At 50.8% G+C, this 19,135-nt stretch overlaps 1 long non-coding RNA gene across 1 annotated transcript in view; it reads right to left on the bottom strand.

Moving 5' to 3' along the window:
- Nucleotides 1–1,439: 1,439 nt before the first annotated feature.
- The window catches only part of LOC112929383 (uncharacterized), a 151,031-nt gene continuing 133,335 nt past the window's right edge, over nucleotides 1,440–19,135 (bottom strand). The window contains exon 3 of the long non-coding RNA XR_011996152.1: nucleotides 1,440–2,281. This is a non-coding gene — a long non-coding RNA (uncharacterized lncRNA). The remainder of the gene's footprint in view (nucleotides 2,282–19,135) is intronic.

The raw sequence follows: 19,135 nt of genomic DNA, 5'->3' as shown, positions 1-19,135 counted from the left end.
GATGTCAACATTCTGGGATTATTTTGACTAACTCTAATATTCTTAAGAATTACTGAACTGGGGGCACCGGGGTGGCTCAGTCAGTTAAGTGTCCAACTCTTGGTTTCGGCTCAGGTCATGATCTCAGGGTCATGGGATTGAGCCCCACTTTGGGCTCCTTGCTCAGTGGGGAGTCTGTTGGAGGCTCTCCCTCGCCCTCTGCTCCTCCCCACCCTCCCTCATAAATAAATCAATCTTTTAAAAAAAAAATCACTGAAGTGTAAGAACCCTTGAGCCTGTAACAAATGTGTCATGAACCAGTAGAGTTTCCAGTACACAGTAGGGACTCTGCAAGTGCCCCCCCTTCCTGTGTTCCTGGCCAAGGACTGTTGCCTCTGGGTGGTCTGAAACCTTGGAGTCCAGTTCTAACAAAGTCTCCAGAATGTTACCACCTGCAGCCTTCACCCCAAACCCAAAGGTTGGCAAATGTCTCTGTTCCAGGTGAAGAAGCAGATGCCCAAAGCAGATGTGTGATTTGCTTGAGGCCACAAGGACGTTAACTAAGCGAGTGCAGACTCCATCCTACGTCCTCTATTCCAAGCCCAGTGGCTCCTTGGCCAAACCAGGCTGCTGTGCACCCCACATACACACCCACATGTGAGCACATACCCCCAATGTATCTGAGCTCCTCCCTACTTAGAAGCACCTGCTCAGTGCCTGCTTCTTTCCTCCGGAGCACCCCCACTTCCTCTGTGCCCATTCACACCTACACGGGCACCTCATTACCCAATGCAGGGAGGGGTGGCCAGAGGCCCAGCAATCCTGTGTCCAGGTATCAGCCTCACCCCACAACAGGCCCTCCCTGTGTCATCAGGAGCTCAGTTCTTGCTCCCCATCATCACCCCCAAAAGCTGCCCAGGAGAAAGGAAAGGGCCAGGAGGGGCAGGCAGGCAGGCAGCGTGAAGGGCAAGCTGCCCCACCCTGCCACAGACGGGGGCTCGGGGAGCAGAAGCCCCTGCGGCTGCACCCCCACGGAGACCCAAGCTGGGCGAGAGAAACCCGTAACTCCAGCCAAGAGGGACGGAGACCCAGGAGGAGCCAGGCCTGGGAGGAGGCGGCAGTGTGTGATTTTTAATTTACTTTTTCTTGCCCTGAGACAAAAATTAATTTGACTTGGGAAAAAAAAAAAAAAGTAACTTTTTACTTGACTTTTGAAAGTAAAATTTTTGCAACTCTTTTTCCACTTAACAGAACATTTCCTCAACTTCTAAGGCATAATGTTAATATGCGCCAAAGATGGGGAATTCCCTGAGCTCAGCTCACATATCACTGAACTGATTTTTTTCTTAATTTCCTAGTAATACTGGCTGGGTTATGCTAACAGGAGAGTTAACAGCTAATTTTGCTACAGGGAAGATAATAACAGGAAATGATCTTTAATAATGAATTAAACAGACTCCTTGGATCCTGATTCCTTTTATTAGATAAGGTCAGTGGCATCTTAAATGAGCAAATCTATCCTAGGCTGGCAACAAGATACAGAGAAAACTGTCAAGCTGACTTACGGGGAGAGCGTGAGCTCGGAAGAGCAGATGGTAAAGGGTCTGATACAGCAGTCAGAGCATGAGCTTTAGGCCCCAAAACTGCACACTAACCACACCAGCTGTGTGATAGCCCCCAAATCTCTGAAGTCCTCTCGTGAGCGGTTCGTGGGGATAATAATCCCCACCTTCCAAAGCTTCGAGATCATTCCTGAGCGACAGTGTGTGAAGCCCAGCAGAGCACCGGGTGCCAGGCGGGTGGCCCTGGTGAACAGCACCACTCCATCTGCCCTGAGGTAGGGGATGTAGTTCACGGAGCCACTTCATATGCATGATGTAGTTCAGCTTCAGAAAAACCCTCCTTAAGACGGACCGTCCAGACGCAACTAGCTTCATTTCAGGACGAGGAAGATCAAACGTTGCCGCCAGAGGTGATACATTTAGCAAGAGGGAGGGTCAGGATCTTAAGGCAGCTCCTCCGATTCCAATTTATCTCATCTCTGTGGTCCCCCTTCCAACTACGCCTCTCCACTTTGTTCCAGTCATGCAGATTTCTCAGCAAAAAGTTTCTTCAGGGGTGTCTGGGGGGTGCAGTCGGTTAGGCACCTGAGTCTTGCTTTCAGCCCAGGCCATGATCTCAGGGTCGTGAGATCGAGCCCCGTGTCCAGCTCTGCACTCAGCATGGAGTCTGCTTGAGATTCTCTCTCTCCCTCTGCCCCTCCTGCTCCGGCTCTCTCTCTCCCTCTCTAAAATAAATAAATCTTAAAAAAAGAGAGAGAGAAAGAAAGAAAGAAAGAAAGTAAGAAAGAAAGAAAGAAAGAAGAAAGAAAGAAAAAGAAAGAAAGGAAAGAAAGAAAGAAAGAAAGAAAGAAAGAAAGAAAAAGAAAGAAAGAAAGAAAAAGAAAAAAGAAGAGAAAGAAAGAAAAAGAAAGAAAGAAAGAAAGAAAGAAAGAAAGAAAGAAAGAAAGAAAGAAAGAAAGAAAAAGAAGAAAGAAAGAAGAAAGAAAGTAAGTTCCTGGAGTAAGCATTCAAAAGCACAACACACCCTCAACCAGCATTTATTTATTGGGCCTCGACACGTTCTGCTCTATTAATCCTACACACTGCACTATCCTATTATACCCTGTTCTACTCTTCTAAAATCATACACACACACACATACACAAAAATAGGAGAAATGGATACAAATGAAGTATAAACTGGAGTTCTTACGTTCTCCGGCAGGAAGAGTGAAACCGCGTAAAAGCATTAGGTCGGTCAGAAATCAAGGTGCCTGCACCAATGCTCCAGTGAAGCCGGATGGTGAAGCAACCTCTTTGCTCTCTTCTGCAAACCTCCCCTCCTCCCTTCTTAGCCTTTTGTTTCAGGAACCCAGTACCACCCCAAAGACAAGATGAAGGAGGCTCAGCACACACACAATTCCTGTCAAAACCGGCTGGATCCTGTATTTCCCTATAAGCCCCAGCCCCTTCCTCCAGGAAGGCTTGCGGGTTCCTGAAGGCCAGTGCCCGCTGCAGCCTCCTCTGCCCGGCAAAGCAAGAAAGCTGCTGCTGATCTCTATCCCAGGCTCGAGCTTCCTGTGATGCTGCAGCCCAAGCACGGAGGGCCCTGCACCGAGAGGGCGATGCTCACTAGCTGGGGGGGGGGGGGGGGCGGGGGACGCTGGGCTGAGGTCGGGGCTGGCGACCCTAGTCCTGCCTCCTTGCTGCATCAAAGAGGAAGCAGAGGTGTGGAGATGTAGCAGGGGCCTGCTCAAGGTCACGCAGGACTCAGCTCTCGGCTCCCTGCCCAGCCCCGCTCCACTGCACGGAGCGGAGCTGGCAGTGATGCCAGCAAGCCCGAGGGGGCCTCGGGGCGGCCGAGGGGGTCGCCCGGCCCCACGCAGCCCGCCTCCCAATGCTCCCCACGCGCTTCCACACCCCAGGAGCTCCGTGCCAGCCACAGCCCCGGCTCACTCTTAGCCAACACCCATGTGTGAAGCTTCCAGTTCCCAGAAGTTTCCAAAGCGGGGGATGTAATTACGATGTTTCAAAGCAAACAAACACACACCCAAGTGGGAGGACAACATATTTATTTGACTAATTAGACGGAATTCACTGAGAGGATGTACAATAACATCGGCCTTTTTTTTTTTTGAGTGATTCTTATTGACATTTTCTTCTGACATTTTATTAGTAGCTCATCTTTCCTTTTACTGTGCTCTCAGTAAGGTACCAAGGTGAAGCATCATAGGCTCCGACAATAAGCAAGTGTGAATCACGCATCACAAAAATAGCAGTGGCTCGGGGAGCCCGAGATGCAGAGCACTGGTCTTCAGCCTGCTGCAGGGAGGGGAGGCAGCGGGCGATGACCGTGCACAGGTGGAGGCCTGCCAACTGGCTGCCTGGCTGCCAGGAGCACTGATTCTGCTCCACCCGGCTCCCGAAGGGGCTGCTGTCAGTACTGCTGGGCCCCAAGCCGCTACTGCACCCCGATGACCAAGAAGGACACACGAGTCTGTAGGCACGACACGCAGCACCTCCTACCGCTGCTATAGGCCGTTCATTCCTAACAAGAGCCGAGAAAGTATGGCCTCAATTCACAACACTGTTAATTCATGTTTGGAGAACCTAGAATGTGTCCAGCTAAGGTGCTACCCAAAACATGGACCCAACAGATCTGGGGTTCAGGGTAGTCCCTCCGAGTTCCCATTTTCTATCTGTAAGCGGAGATTAAATACCGACCGCACGGTTTGTAGCGAGAATGAAGTCAGAAAATTACATAAAGTGTTTTACACAATGTCTGATGTATTCATGTGTCCCAGGAAGATGTGTTGAGGGCCGATGGAAAATACAATTATCACAGCTCAGGGAACTCCCCACCAGGACTCAGTGCGTACATAACAAGCGCCCTGTCAACTCCATAAAAACTCAGTGCTGGAGAGTGAGGCAGGAACAGAAATCAGTGTGATATATGGCAGGTTCCGACAGGTTGGGCGATGGGGAGCCACTGAAGTTCTTTGAGCAGAGGAGGGTGACAAGAGCTGAACTAGGCCAAGGACCAACACGGCCGGTGGCTGCTGAGCACTTGAAATGTGGCTAATCTCAACTGAGATGTGCCCTACGTGTAAAGCACATACTGGATTTCCACTTGATACAATAAAAAGAATATAAAATTACTCATTAATATTTTTCATGAAAATCAAATGATAGGATTTTGAATATATTAGGTTAAATGAAACATGTTATTAAATAGAGTTTACCAATTTCCTTTGTGGCTACTAGAACATTTAAAACTACATCTGTGCCTCCTGTCATGTTGCTATTGGACAGCATTGCCCAGGAGTGTTTGCCGGACGTATCAGAGCAAAGAGCAGTTGGAGGCAGCAACATCTGGACCGTTTCATTCCAGCCAAAGTGCTCATGTCCTCTCAGCCTGGCCCAGCCTCTCCTGCTGCCAGTTCATGGAGTAATTAAAATGCCTTGAAGCAAAGAGCCCAGCCCTTGAGTGTGCTTGACAGAGATCAGAATTTTGCAAAGCTATTTCAGCAGGGAACATCCGGGAGATGTTCTCGAACACCCCACGCTATCCACAGTAGGGCTCGGCTGCCAAAGTGCCTGGCTCTCAGCCTCGTGATCTGGTGGCCATAGCTCACGCCCAGCAGCAGCCATTTCGCAGGTAAATTAAAAAGCAACCAGCATTTTCCTCTCCAACTGGCACCAAATGGATTCTCTGTGAGTACTCCTTTTGTGGAGAGTTCTCCAAAACCTGCAAGATTTATCCCAACAGATTCCGTGAATGGTGCTCCCAGGGACAGAGAATAGACAGAGTAGATATTGCTCCCCTGCATTCAGCCTTGGTCTGCAAGCTCCAGGCTCAGACTTAAAATTAAACCAATAATGCCACTGACCTGAGTGGGGACCTTGAACCTATCTATGGCTCCACTTTTCTCCCTCAGCAGAATCTGGAAGCTGGGCTGCATGTTCTAGAACACTTGGGGTGTGTGTGGTGGGGGTGGGGGGGGATTAGGTGCGTGTGCTTTGCAGTCAGCAGGTCTCTGTTCAAGCACTGGCCCTGCCACCTGCCAGCCATACTGCCTGGGACAGATTTCTTTGCCTGTGTGAGCCTCTGTTTTCTTTGTTATAAAACAGGAACGGGTGTAGTAGCAATCTCATGGGCTGCTGGGATGGTTAGATGATGGGGAAAGGATGCACGGTGCAATACTTGGCACCTAGTAACCACCAAGCAAAGTCATCTAGGAAACAGACTTCACGGTTTGTTGTGTAAACATTGGTCCTGGCCTCAGGAGGCCTTGGTCAGCACGGGAGCTTGACAGCAATTCCAGATGCTGGAGGGATTCCAATGCTTCTTCCAGTACAGAGGGCCTGCACCCAGTAGGCAGGGGCAAAAGGGGTAAAAGTGACTCTCTTCGGAAACTGCTATCCCAGTGGGCACAACTGTGACTGGAGATCAGGAAATCTGGACAGGATCTGAACTAGGATCGAGAATATGGGGGACACTGATGCTCATCCATTATGGTATGCAGAATCCAAGATGGCCCTGTGATTCCCACCCCTGATGCACCCTCCCTCCCCTTGAATATGGGCAAAACCTGTGAATATGAGGACTGTCACTCCCCTGACTAGGTTACATTATATGGCAAAGGTAGAGAGGTTGCAGATATAAGTAAGGTTGCCTTAGATGAGAATGTAGGCCCAACGGACACCTTGACTTCTGCCCTGTGAGTCCCTGAGCAGAAAATCCAGCTAACCCAAACCCAGACTCTGGACCCACAGAAACTGTGAGATAGTAAATGTGTATTGTTTTAAGCCACTGCATTTGTGGTGACCTGTTATAAAGAAAGGAAAGACTAAAAACACCCCCACCCAGCCCATGCTGGGCTCCACTCCGCCCCTCCCTCTCAGGTCACAGAGAACCTGTTTGGCCAACCCTATTAATAGCCTAACCAATCAGCTGAATCCCATCCTGGACATGGGACCCAGCTGGCCCTGTTCAGAGTGCAGCCCAGGACATTTGCTTGGTGGTCAAAGAGAACCTCTCTCTTCCCACTGCCACAAAGTGGGAGGGAATGAACCGCTACAGCCCACGAGGAAGCAGGCTGGGCTAGAAGCAGGTATGGGGGAAGGGTGACCACGTAACCTCCTGGGCCTGGGGCGCACGCCACTCGTAAGGCCCACCCAACTCTGGACTCTCCAGACACGTGAGCCAATAAACACCTTTCACTGACCCTATTGCTTAAGCCATTTGACATTGATTTTTCTATTCCTTAAAACCTGCAACTAAAAACCTTCTTCCTGGTACAAGAGGTGTGTTAGCATCCTCTGTGCTGGCCCTGACTGGACGCCACAGCTTCCTCCTGGCTGCTGCTTGAGTCCTAACAAGAATAATAATGCCTCATGCTCTACTTTGTTCATTCAACAAGAATTGATTGAAGGCTCTGTACGTGCCAGAAATTGCATTACTGGAATGCGGCAGTGAAGTGGCACCACGGTCCCTGCCTCGTGCACATCAGGGTCCAGTAGGGCTACAAATGAGCAAACCAGCAACTGCCAACTGCACACAGGGTACAAGGTCCATGTGCTCTGGCCAAATGGCCAAATATCAAAATTTGCACCTAGTCCCTGCTGAAGCCAAATGACACCATCGTGGAACTTACTTCTGGAATAAAAGAACAACTCTGGCATCTTATTTTAAGAATTCATTATTTTACACTTTTCTCATTCACGTGTTAATAACGTTTTGAACATTCAGTGTCTATGGGCAGGAACGACAGTCCTCAGGACCCACCATCAAGATTCACGTGGCCCTAGGACCTCGTATTAAATGCTCCCTTGCAGCCTAAGTCAGGAGAGAAGACAGGTCTTTGAGGGCTGCCTCATCTTTGGCTTTTTCTTTAAACCCTATAGTTTTTATTACAGGTAAATCAGATTCATCATGAATGATGGATACAATTTTGGAGTCTTTCCTCCTATTCTGAGGTAGCAAGGTGACAAATGTTCCTAAATATTTTCTGGAAACCCTCATGACCTACAACGACTCCCTAAGAAAAATTAAATAGCTAAAAATTACACGTCATTACTAAAGTTTATTCTGTGTAACGTTATGAACGCAGGTGCACTAACAATTCTCAACTATTGCAACTGTGATATAATCTAATTTCTATTATTCTGTTCTGTATTATTATTTAAATTCTGGAAACATTAGGTAGCTCAGAAAGGAAAGAATATTCTTCCTAAAGTTATCTAGCTAAGACTCCCAATATTTGTATTAACTATTAGTCTCTCTATTTGTCAACTGGAAATACGTTAAGATGATTTAGCAAATAAAATTCACTTGCATAACCAAAATTAATTATGGAAGCGCTTCACTCTCACCATCATTTATACTTCAAATAACTGATAAAACTTTTAGAGACAAAAAGTGACCCTGTAATACTGCAGAAGTGCTTACCTATATCTGAAAGTGAATATTCAGATATTAACAATAAAAATACAAAAGATGGACATTCTCATGTTGTTACTCAATCGTTATATAAATCAGACATAATGATAACCTGCATCGCTCAATCAACGATGACTCACAATTTCAGATTCTGAAGGTGACACTGAACCAGGCACGTGGGTGTTCAACCACGAATACCAAGGGCAAAGCCAAGCGTCCGTCCCTGCATCAGTCAGGATCCAACCAGGGGAACAGAAATCTCTTGAATGGAAGTAATGCAGAGAATTAATCTGACGAGTGTGAAGTTAATTTTATGTGTCAACCTGACTGGGCCACAGGGCGCCCAGATATTTGGTGCAGCACTATCCTGGGTGCGTCTGCGAGGGCATTGCTGGGTAAGATCAACAGCTGAGTCAGTGACGTGAGTAAAGCAAGCGCTCTGCCTACTACGGTGGGCCTCATCCGAGCCCTCGGAGGCCTGAATGGAACAAAAAGCCTGAAGAGAATAAAATGGTGAAGGAAAGTAGGATCCTTTCTGCCCATCTTTGAGCTGGGACAGGAGTTTCCTCCCAGCTTTGGACACAGTCTCAGGCGGCAACTACATCACGGCTCTCCTGGGTCTCCAGCTTGCCAACTGCAGGTCTTGAGACTTCTCAGCCTTCACAATCCCACGAGTCACTTCTCTATTTTATATATTTTTCTTTTATTTATATATAATATTATATTGTACATATATTTATCTATAAATTACATTAAATAAAAAATTATCCTATTGGTTGGATTTCTCTGGAGAAGCCAGATGAATACAACAAGCGGTAGAAGGGCTGATAAAGCCACCAGGAGACAGTGATGTCATCCAGAGGTTAGAAAGTGCAGGAAACCGCTACCTAGCCTGGGGGGACAGAGAGAAGAGGTGATGTCACTGAAGGCTGCGGTGACCCAACGCGCGCTGGAACCTGAGTGGACCTCCATGGCAGGAGCTGCGGCCACAGAGGAGATACAGTGTGTCCCTGAGAACTCACAGAGACACAGGAAGGAGAAATAACTCTTGCTTCTCCCTTCCTCCCACCTGCCAGTCTCCTGACACTGCTTCCCACTGGCTGAGTCCAGCTAGAAGCCAGCTGTCACGGGAGCATGCAGGAGTCACCCATGCCCCTGACTTACGTAGGGAGTGCACTGGGGAAGGGTGAGAATGGGCCTGACCACAAACAGGCCAGGACCATCACCTTCCCATAGAGTTTCTGGTCCTCACAGCAACCTCAAAAAGGAAGTGGTTCATGATCACCAAGTAACAATAGTTCAGAGAGGTGAAGTCACTCTCTTAAGGTCACACAGCTATTAGATAACGAGGTTCAACATTACGGCAACACAAAGACCTTAAAATGGACAATTAGATATCCCTGCTCTCCAAAGCACTTCTCCAGCTGCCCTAGGACCCAAGTCTTCTCTCCTCTCCCCTCCCCTGTGCCAAAAATCTTGTTCATTTCTTAGACAGATGCATATTGTGCTTCTCCATCTCCTTCAGACCACATCCTTGGGGACTCACCTTCACCCAAAGGGGCCCCTCAAGGGATCTTCCAATGCAAGAGTCTCTCCTCCAATGGAAACTTGGGTCCTAAATGTTAAAATCATTTATGTGCCCTGCTCCATGAACAAGATCCATTTGAAGTGTTTTGTCATTAAAAATGATGGAAAAACCAATGCCCCAGACAATCCTCAGGCCTCTTTCCAATCCTTATATTGTGGTTCTGAGAAGTCCTAGAGGGAGGGACGTCCCAAGCTGGTCTCCAAGAAGGACTCCTACCTCAGGGCCCTGCAGCCAGGATGGAGGACACAGGAGTCTTTGCTCCTTTCATCAGAGGTACGGAACACCCCTCGCTCCCTCCCAGTGAACTGGGTCAGTCCCTGCAAAGCCCTAGAGCAGTACCAGGTCCACTGGAAATGCTATTCTCAGGATTATTACGTTTCCATGGCAGCAAAAATGCACGTGAGCACCACTGTAATGGATGCATCCCATTCCATTAAATGGATGCACGGATGGGTGATACAAGTTACTTATCCACTTCTCTATTGTTGGATCTTTAGGGTCTTTCCAAAGTTTTGCTACTCTGCCCAGTGATAAACTCACACGTAAATCCTTTGCATCTGTTGATTTAGCTGACTTCCGTCATAGAAGAATAATTGCTAGTTCAAAGGCTAGGAGCTTGCTTAAATCTCAGTGCATGATGTGGAATTGTTCTTTAGAGAAATTGTACCAAACTTACTCCATGGTGGTGGAAGGAGACCCTGCGGCCTCCGCATCATCAAGTAGTTGTTTGATTGTTGTGAGTTTTGAATCCGTGCCAAGCAGATGGGCAAGAAACAGTATCTTGTCATCTTAGTTGATATGTTTTCGCTCTGGCTAGCTCAGGGAAGCCCTTCTACCCCATTTCTCAGCCTCCCCCTCCCCACCCGCCATCACCCATGTCTTCTCTTCCCACATATCCAGCACAGACAAAACATCAGTCTCCCACCCATCAGCTGAGATGTTAAAGAATAGCTGCTGCTCCCAGGGGCCTGAGGTCACTGAAGGCGCCTAAAACATGGCCATCCTGATTGCTCTCGGAATTTGTCAACAACAGTGGCAGAAATCAGAGAGAGGAAGACAAACAGCTCTCTAAAGCATTCTGGAAGAAAATCTCCTGGGATCAAAGCTGGTGATGAACCAGGACCAATAGCCATGAGGTGTGTTTCCACCTCAGGAAGGTCTGGACGGACAGGAAGCCCTGCGAGGGCTCTCAGGCCCCAGGAGAACAGGAATCAGGGGGAGCGAACTCCCAGTCAAAAGGGAAGATTTCCAGCTGTGGCCCTTGGGGCCACCTGGGCAGCTACTCAGTATTTTACAGTGAAAAAAAAAAAAAACTATCTTTTCAAAACTGTGGATATAATTAGTCTATTCCTGCTAGGACTGAGAAAATAATTGTGCAGCATGTCCTAGGTAACAGGGACTCTCAGCAAATGTTTACAGAATAAATAAATCAACAGAGTAGGGAAAATTGGTTTGGGATTTGTCAAAAGTTCTGATTGAACTGAACTCTCTTGTCAAGACTTAAGAGATCATTAATGGATGCAAAAATCATTATGTTTTAACTGGCTGTTACGTGCAAGGCACCCAGACGCTCGGAGACAACAGAGAAAAGAATGGACGGGCCCTGCCTTCAAACCACTTCCAGGGTAGGGTTGTGGGTAGCAACGTGCCCTTGGGTTTCACTCTCAGCTCCCCAGTTCAATAGCTGAGGATATGTTGAGTGGACAGTCCTGGAGCCTCAGTGTTCCCATCTGTGAAATGGGGCGCTAACAGTAACCGCCTTACAAGGCCCTGTGAGATCAAAGAGATTATATTTGCAACATGCGTGGCAGGGAACCGACAATAAACGACAGGTGCTGTTATTTTATTTTCACCAAGAAGGAGAGAAGAGGCTCCTGCTCTGATCAGTTCCCCAGCCCCAGGCAAAGTGGGAAGGGAAACCCGTGGCAGCCTTCCTTAGTGAATGCACTTAGGGCTCATCCTGTCTTCTTTCTTCTGAACTTTCACCTGCAAAGACCCCACCTCCAGTAAGGTCCTACTCACAGGGGCCACGGGTTAGGATTTGAACATCTCTTTCTGAGGGACACAGTTCAACCCCTAACAACCAGGAACACCCTTTCCTGTGGTATCTGCACAGCTCACTCACTCTTTTGCTTCATTCCAGGCTCTGCTCAAACGTCACCTTCCCAGAGAGGCTTCTGGACTCACCTTACCTGAGGTGGCGCTCCTCACCCCATGCCCTCCTCAGCTTTACTTTCCTCCATAGAACCTGTCACTTCCTGCCCTGTTACATATTTTAATGTTTGTCGTTGATCTCCCCCACTAGAACACAAACTCCCTGAGAGTAGGGCTTAGTCTGGCATACAGCTGGCACTCAGCAAATGTTTGTGCGATGACTGAGCCAGTGAGTGATGGCTGTCTACTTGCTCTGTTGGGGCACTGGGAGACACCCACACTACAGCCAGAGAGTCTTCATTTTAGGCTGAATGTCCCCCCAAAATGTCCACATCCTAATCCCCAGAACCTGCAAACCTCACATGGAAATAGGACTTCACGGAGGTGATTAAATTAAGGTTCTTGAGAGAATGTCCTAGACTAGCAGGCAGGTCCAACCTGTCCACGAGAGTCCGTGTAAAGGGGAGGCAGGAGGGCCAGGGACAGAGGAGACGAGACAGGAGAAGCAGAAGCTGGAGTCTATGCTTGAAGATGGAGGAAGGGCACATAAGCCAAGGAATGCAGGCACCTCTAGAAGCTAGAAAAAGCAAAGAAAGTCTCCCCTAGAGCCTCCAGGAGGAACACAGCTCTGCCGACACCTCAGTTTCAGCCCACTGAGAGCCATGTCAGATTTCTGACCTCCAGACCTATAGTAAAATAGTAATTTTCTGCTGCTTTAAGCCACTTAGTGTGTGATTTGTTACAGCAGCAAGAGGAAAACTAATACTCACACCTTGTTCTAACTCCCCAGAGCAGCTCCTCCTGAGGCAGCAGGTCAGCTGGCAGCAAGGATTTGCAAGTGAAGAACTGAGGTTCAGAAAGGTCAAGGAGCTTGCCCCAGGTCACACAGTTGGGGACAGGCCAACTGACAATTTCAGCCCAATTTATCTTCCTCTGAAGTCCTTGCTTTTGCCCCAGGACCAGTGTGGAAAGTGTGCACACGTGTGCAGCTTTGCATGGCCGGTGAGACCGTCTCAGCCCTGCCCCAGCTCCCAGCAGGCACCCCGAGGTCCACACAGAGACAGCCACGTAGACTGCGTTCTGCTTCTAAATGGCCTGTCCTGGCAGAAACGCATTTTGAATGATATTTGGGGACACACCTGGTCACCATACAGGCTATAGCCTGATTGTTCAGGGAGCAAGGACAGCAACTGCTGCGATGTGCCCAGCGTCTTCAGATGTGACATCCCGCAGAGCCAACCTCCCAGAGCAGCCCCAGAGCCAGGAGGGGCTGGAACAGGGAGGGATGGACGGGAAGCCCCCAGCGCTCACGCACCACAGGGCATCCTCCTGCGAGCGGTGACTCTGGGTCTCGCAACAGCCTGTGGGAGTTATTACCCCATTTTACAGATCAGGAGACAGACACTTGAGGAAGCTGCTAAATCTGCCCAAAGTCCCACAAGGAGGAGATAGAACTGGGCTTTGCCTCCAGAACCTGAATGATTCAAAGACTGTTCCTTACTGGCCCCAAAACCCCCACACCCGTGACTGTGCTGATAGAGTCGAGCCTACAGAGCAGGTGTGAGCTGGGCCACTCGGCCACCCACCTGTCCGGGCCATTCCGTCACTGCCTCTGCGTGGGTCTGTAACAGCCCCCAGCCTGCTTTCCAAGACAGTCTCAGAAAGAAACTGAATCCTAGCTTCTTAACCCCCCTTCTCTCTCTCTCTCACACACACACACACTTACCCGCACACAAATGCACACACCCATATACACACATACATACACCCTAACACATACATATTGACACTCAGAGGCACACACCCGCTTACACGGACACGTTCATACAAATGCACACCGAGATAACCGTATGCACACACATGCACACATGCCCACCCTCGAAAGTACTCACCACATGCACACCTATGCACGTGTGTGCACACACAAGACACAAATGCAGAAACACTGAGACATATGCATGCATTTTCACCTTCACAGACTCACAGACGTACACATGTGCACATTCACTCAGACACGCACACACACATTCCCCAACACAAGCACACACACACACACACACACACACACAGCTGGGCCACAGCTGCCATTCCTGCTACTCACCTGCTTTTTTTTTTTCAGAAACATGAAACGACCCTGGCCCACTGCAGCCTCCCCTGGCAGAAAGACAGACTAATAAAATCCTCAGCTTAACATCATCTAATCCGGCCTCCCCACCCATCGATTCCCCTCTGATGCTGCCGTCAAGCTGTCTATTTCTGCGGCATGTGCATCTGATCTTGCAGAAATCATAGGATTAGTCCCCTGGCCTTACACGCACCCTGCTCCCCCCAGATGGGGTTCTCCTGGGCCTGACACCATCTCCCTGAGCCATTTTCTAGTGCAGCGGGTTCTCTCCTTTATTAGGAGGACAAGGAACAGAAGGGCCATATGCACTAAGGTCAGGAAGGGCTCCACTACTCCCCAGCTACAAGCATGGGCCAGGTGCCCCCAGAGTCCATGGTTTCCCTTCTACAACATAAGGATAGAGATCCCTGCCCCTGAGAACAGGGAGGAAGGATGAGGTCCAGACAGCAAGATAGAAAATGCCAATAAGCAAGTAGAGAAGGTTCCAGAAAAGGTATGGAGGCAGAATTAAGAGACAGGAAACACGTGGTGGCTGAATTTAATCCTGCATCTGGTCAGCTTTTCTAGAGCTGAGCACTTCCTGGGCAGTTTTGAAGACTTGTTAAAGACCCCGTTCAGGGCTCCAGTTTCAGCTACCCTGGGGTTCACTGTCACCTGTTTGCAGCACCTATTTCCAGGACCCACCAATATGAACTCGGCAAATACTCAGAAACCAGTATTTTTAAGTCAAACCATGCAAGACCTACCCTCCAACGAGGTGAAATTTTGCAGTTATGCATTCTTCATGCATAACATTCTTCAACAGTAACATGTTGAATCTTAAAACCAATGTTCACCATGCAACCCCTAGAGCACTTCTAGAAGGATCTGGGGCTGGAAGCAGATGGATCTGAGCTCAGAGCCCTGCTCTGCCACCTGCCTGCCAATTGAGCGGCCTTAAACAAGTTTCTTAAGCTCTCAGAACTTGCTTTTTCTCACCTACTCAAGTAGTGGGAACACCACCAATTCCTACTTTGCAGGATCTTGAGGGGACATGCTGATGTGCCATGTGCAAAGTACCCACCAGAAGGCCTGGCACAAAGTAGGTGCTCAGAAAGGGGAGATCCTCTCCTCCCCTCTGAGCACTTACCAGCCAGTCTTGGTACAGGGTTGGGGTAAAGGCCAGACTTGAAATCAGACTCTCTCTGACCCTGGACAGGTCACTTTGCCATGTAGTACCTGGGTTCCCACCTACTAAGGGTTGGCTGCTCCTGGGGAAGGGAGTCCCAGCACCTCTGGTATGCCCACGCTTGGGCCGAGCACCTCTAACTGTGGACAGACAGATACCCTCCGGGACAGAGACCTGGGTGCTCCAGGTGGAAGTTTACTGCTCTGTTCAGGAACCATCCACTAAGGCTGCAGGTGATAGCAGGTGGCCCAATGGCCTAAGTGCAGAGCATATGCCAGGAGGCCCCGGGGCATGGTGCTGGGCACTCCACAGGCCCTCGGATGTTTTTGCAGGCATGTCCCCCTCTGTCAGCCTGGGTCCTGGCACCAAAATGGGGCAATGGAGGTGCATTTAATGAAGGACCTTGTATGTATCCACGTCCTAGGGCTGCAATCCATGGCAATTCAGAAGCAATTCATGACCTCACAGCTCTGGACAGAGGGCAAAGCCTGAAATCGCAGTGTGGGCAGGGCCACGATCCCTCTGAAGGCTCCAGGGCTGAAGTTTCTGGGCCTCCCCAGCTACTAGCAGCAGCTGGCATCCCACTCAGCCTCTGCGGCTGCCTTCACACAGGCTCTCCCTGTGTCTCTGTGTCTTCTCATCTGCTGTTTCTCATAAGGATTCTTGTCACTGAACTTGGGGCTCACCTGGATCACCCAGGATGATCTCACCTTGAGATCTTTAACTTCATTACATCCCCAAAGAGCCTTTTTCCAAATAAAGTCACATTCTTAGGTTCCAGGTCTTAGGGCACAGACATATCTTTGGGGAGCCACTAGTCAATCCACTACAGGGCAATTTACAGAGGTGCAGGCAGGCTTCAGGCAGCCCAGCAAGGGAAGGTGGGCACCCCTAGGCCTCCAGGGGTGAGGGGAGAGGGAAGGATTGGACTGCAGAAAGCTGTGAGCTGGCTGCCTGGTTCAGCCACCACCAACTCTCAGTGCAGCAGGGAGGGAGCAGCAAAGAAACACCCAGTTCTCCCTCCTGTCCCTGGTCCCCTACAGCTGCCCCACCACCACTGGCCAAACTGAGCCTGAAGCCAGAAGGAGGGGGAGCCCAAGTGATGCAGCCATAGCAAGCACATAGCAGCATGAAGAACTCTCTAGAAGGGCAAACATGAATATCCTGCACACCCCAGTTTCTTGCTTCAAAGTCCTCTGGGACCAACAGTCTCCTAAACAAGCATCCTATTATAGGAGATAATAGGAGAGCTTGCATTTCCTTCAAGTTGCTCAGACTTGATCCTCTTGTGCCAAACCCCTGAACCCTTTCCCATGCTCGTCCTAACTCCATAATGGTCCCTGATCCAGCACGTCTCAGGACAAGGGCAGACCCCCACCCATATCCCTGCTATACCAGACAGGGAGAGACCAAATGAATAATCTTGAGGGGTAGACAGGAGAGCCTGAGGTCCTAGGACTGAGCTGGGGTGGACCCAGCAGTATGTTCTGCATTAGAGACAGAGCAAGGAGTCTGGAGCCAGAAGAGCCCGGCCCAAGCCACCAACCAGGCCGCGTGCCGCACCCGTCTCTGCCCCGCACTGGGGAGCCAGGCCATTGAGGGGCTGCCAAATGAAGTCTATGGCCTGGGACCCACCAGACAAGACTCCACCCAGATTTGCCACCTTCTCGCCAGAGGCCAAGGCACAGAATCCCAGCCCCCGGGCCGTTATGCCAGGCCCGCTCCAGTGCCTGAAAAGCAACCCTGCAAATCACTCGAGCTGCTGTTTCATCAAGTGCCATGAACAAAATATACTGCAGAAATCACACGGAGGCTCTGCGGAGGGGCCTAGCAGCCCTCCAATTACTGTCACATAACCTTCTCCAACTTGATCTCCCTTATCTTATCTATAATAGATAAATGCCCAGCCCCAGGAAAGGCAAATATTTTTAAAAGCTGAGTATAATAAACCAGCAAAGTGCCAGCTGTCAGCAGCAGGAAGCAGTACCCATTAGTGGACTCGGAGCAGTCCTCATGGCCCCCACCGAGCCCCTGGTCCAGGGAAGAGTGCTCTGGAAGTCCCTCGCTCACACTGGAGAGCCCACTCTGAGCCAGGCCGGAGAAGCAGCGGCCGTGCCTGCTGTCCTCCACTAGCGGCTCCAAGTGCGGGGGAAGACTGTGTCCGAGCTGCAAGCAGCCAGCCCAGAGAAGATGTCCTTGTCGCCCAGAATGTCGTGGGCACAAGCCCTGCATTCTCTCTCCCCGACCTCCTGTCAGCCGCTTGGAAGGGCCCGGGCAGGCCAACCAGCAGGGAGCTTGGTTAAATCCACCCTCTCGGTGGGAGCTGCACATTCTAATTTTGCCTTGGCAGAGATGGGAACAGCTGACACACCAGGCCGTCCTGGGGGAGGGAAGCAGAGAGCCAGGGGCCACGGGTGGAATGCAAGAAAAGGCCGCCAATGAGCGAGCGCCACCTCCTGCCGGCCACTGAAGTACCCATTCTGCAGGCCAACGCTCAGTCACCTTCTGAGGCCATGGGGGGGCCAGGCCCTTCTGTGGAGGCTGAGGGACTCCAGGAGAGAAGGGGGGCCTGCTAGAAGGACCCCAAAGTTGAGGGGCTTCTGCTCCGGGTCCATCTGGCTCCCGATCACCACCAGGACCCTGGTGCCCTAACGGTGAGCATGGGCCTTTACAGGTAGCCCATCCGAGGTCCCTGTGAACCTTCTGCTCAGGCTCAGGGACCCAGGAAACAGCTGCCAGCAGGAGGGCAGTCACCCCCCGCTGCCCAGGCCCCACTCCTGACTCCACGTCGCGTTACTAACCTGTCTGAGCCTCAGTTTCCTCGTGTGCAGAAAAGAGCATCTAATAGGACCCACCTGAGAGGGTTGGGAAGTCAAGGGAGAAGAACCACAGGAAGCACACATGGCAAGTGCTCACCAAATGGCAACCGTTAGTGTCATTACTACTATTTTATGACTTTCAAATGGGGAGCCGAGGGTGCAGGCGAGTGATACCCAACAACACGCAGCAGGAAAGTGAGTCGGAGACCCCAGCCCGGGACGCGGAGCCCACCCGCCCACCCCGCCCCATCCAAAGCCTCCACGGTGCACACAGACGCAGCTCAATCACAAATAAGATGCATTTCCAGTCACTCTGGGGGAGCTGTCAAGCAGCTTGTTGGACACAGCTGCGCCCAGAGCCCTCCCGCACTGGGTCACTTCAGGGAGGCTCCTGGGGCTGCGTCCCCAGCTACACGACGAGGGCGTAGAACCACACGGCTGTGCCGCTCTCCGAGCAGCGACCCCGGCTCAGCCCACGCCTGGGTCCCCTCCTGTCCCACACCTCCCAGCCCCCGGGAAGGGGGACGCCCTGGCCCTACTGAGTGCAGCCCTGTACTCTCTTTGCTGCTTGAGGCCAACACAAGACATGTCTAGTTGCTGGAAATTTTTAAGTCATGGAAACAAATATTTCTGGGAGAGGGTGGAACACGAGCTGTTTTCAATATGTATTTTTAGGACCCTGTACAGGCCTGAAGTCCCCCTGATTAGTTTAGAACCAAAAACACATGTGTGTCAGCTGCGCCTGGCTCAGGCGCGGGCGGGCGGCCTGGAGTGGGACGGCTCCGGTCCCCCGCCCCACCGGGTCTTCCGATGTGTTGGCAAACGCCAAAGGCTCTTCAGAACAGAAAGACAGTCCTGGGCCCCTCCTTCAGCCCGTCTCCCATTCTTCTCTTTCTCTTGGCCTTCATTCCCGTCTGGGTGTGGGGGTGGCCGAGGGCCCTTGGGAGGCCTCCAGAGCAAGGGCGTCCCGCCCGACCGCAGCCCCAGCCCCGCCCGGCAGCTGGACACAACTGCTTCCAGATGATGTGCGCAGGCCAGGAACCGCCCCGCGCGGGCTGGAGAGCAGAGCCGACCTCCTGGAGACGTTCCTCCCAAACCATGTCGGAACCGTCCAGAAAGATCAGGGTATTTGCCCAGGCTGTGCCGAGCGGCCTCAGAGCCCACACCCCGTCCCACAGCCTGCCTCAGGCACACTCGCTGGATCTGATCCCCCCAGGGGGCGGGGGGGCACTTCCCCAGCTGACCCCGCCTCGCAGGAAAGCATGTGCATCCACGTCGCCTGTGTGCTCATGCCATGGGGGCGTGAGGACTGTGGCTCTG

The sequence above is a fragment of the Vulpes vulpes genome, chromosome 12 (assembly GCF_048418805.1).
Source record: "Vulpes vulpes isolate BD-2025 chromosome 12, VulVul3, whole genome shotgun sequence".
NCBI lineage: Eukaryota > Metazoa > Chordata > Mammalia > Carnivora > Canidae > Vulpes > Vulpes vulpes.
Note: the sequence above shows the minus strand (reverse complement) of the source record. Positions and strands in the feature narration are given on the sequence as shown.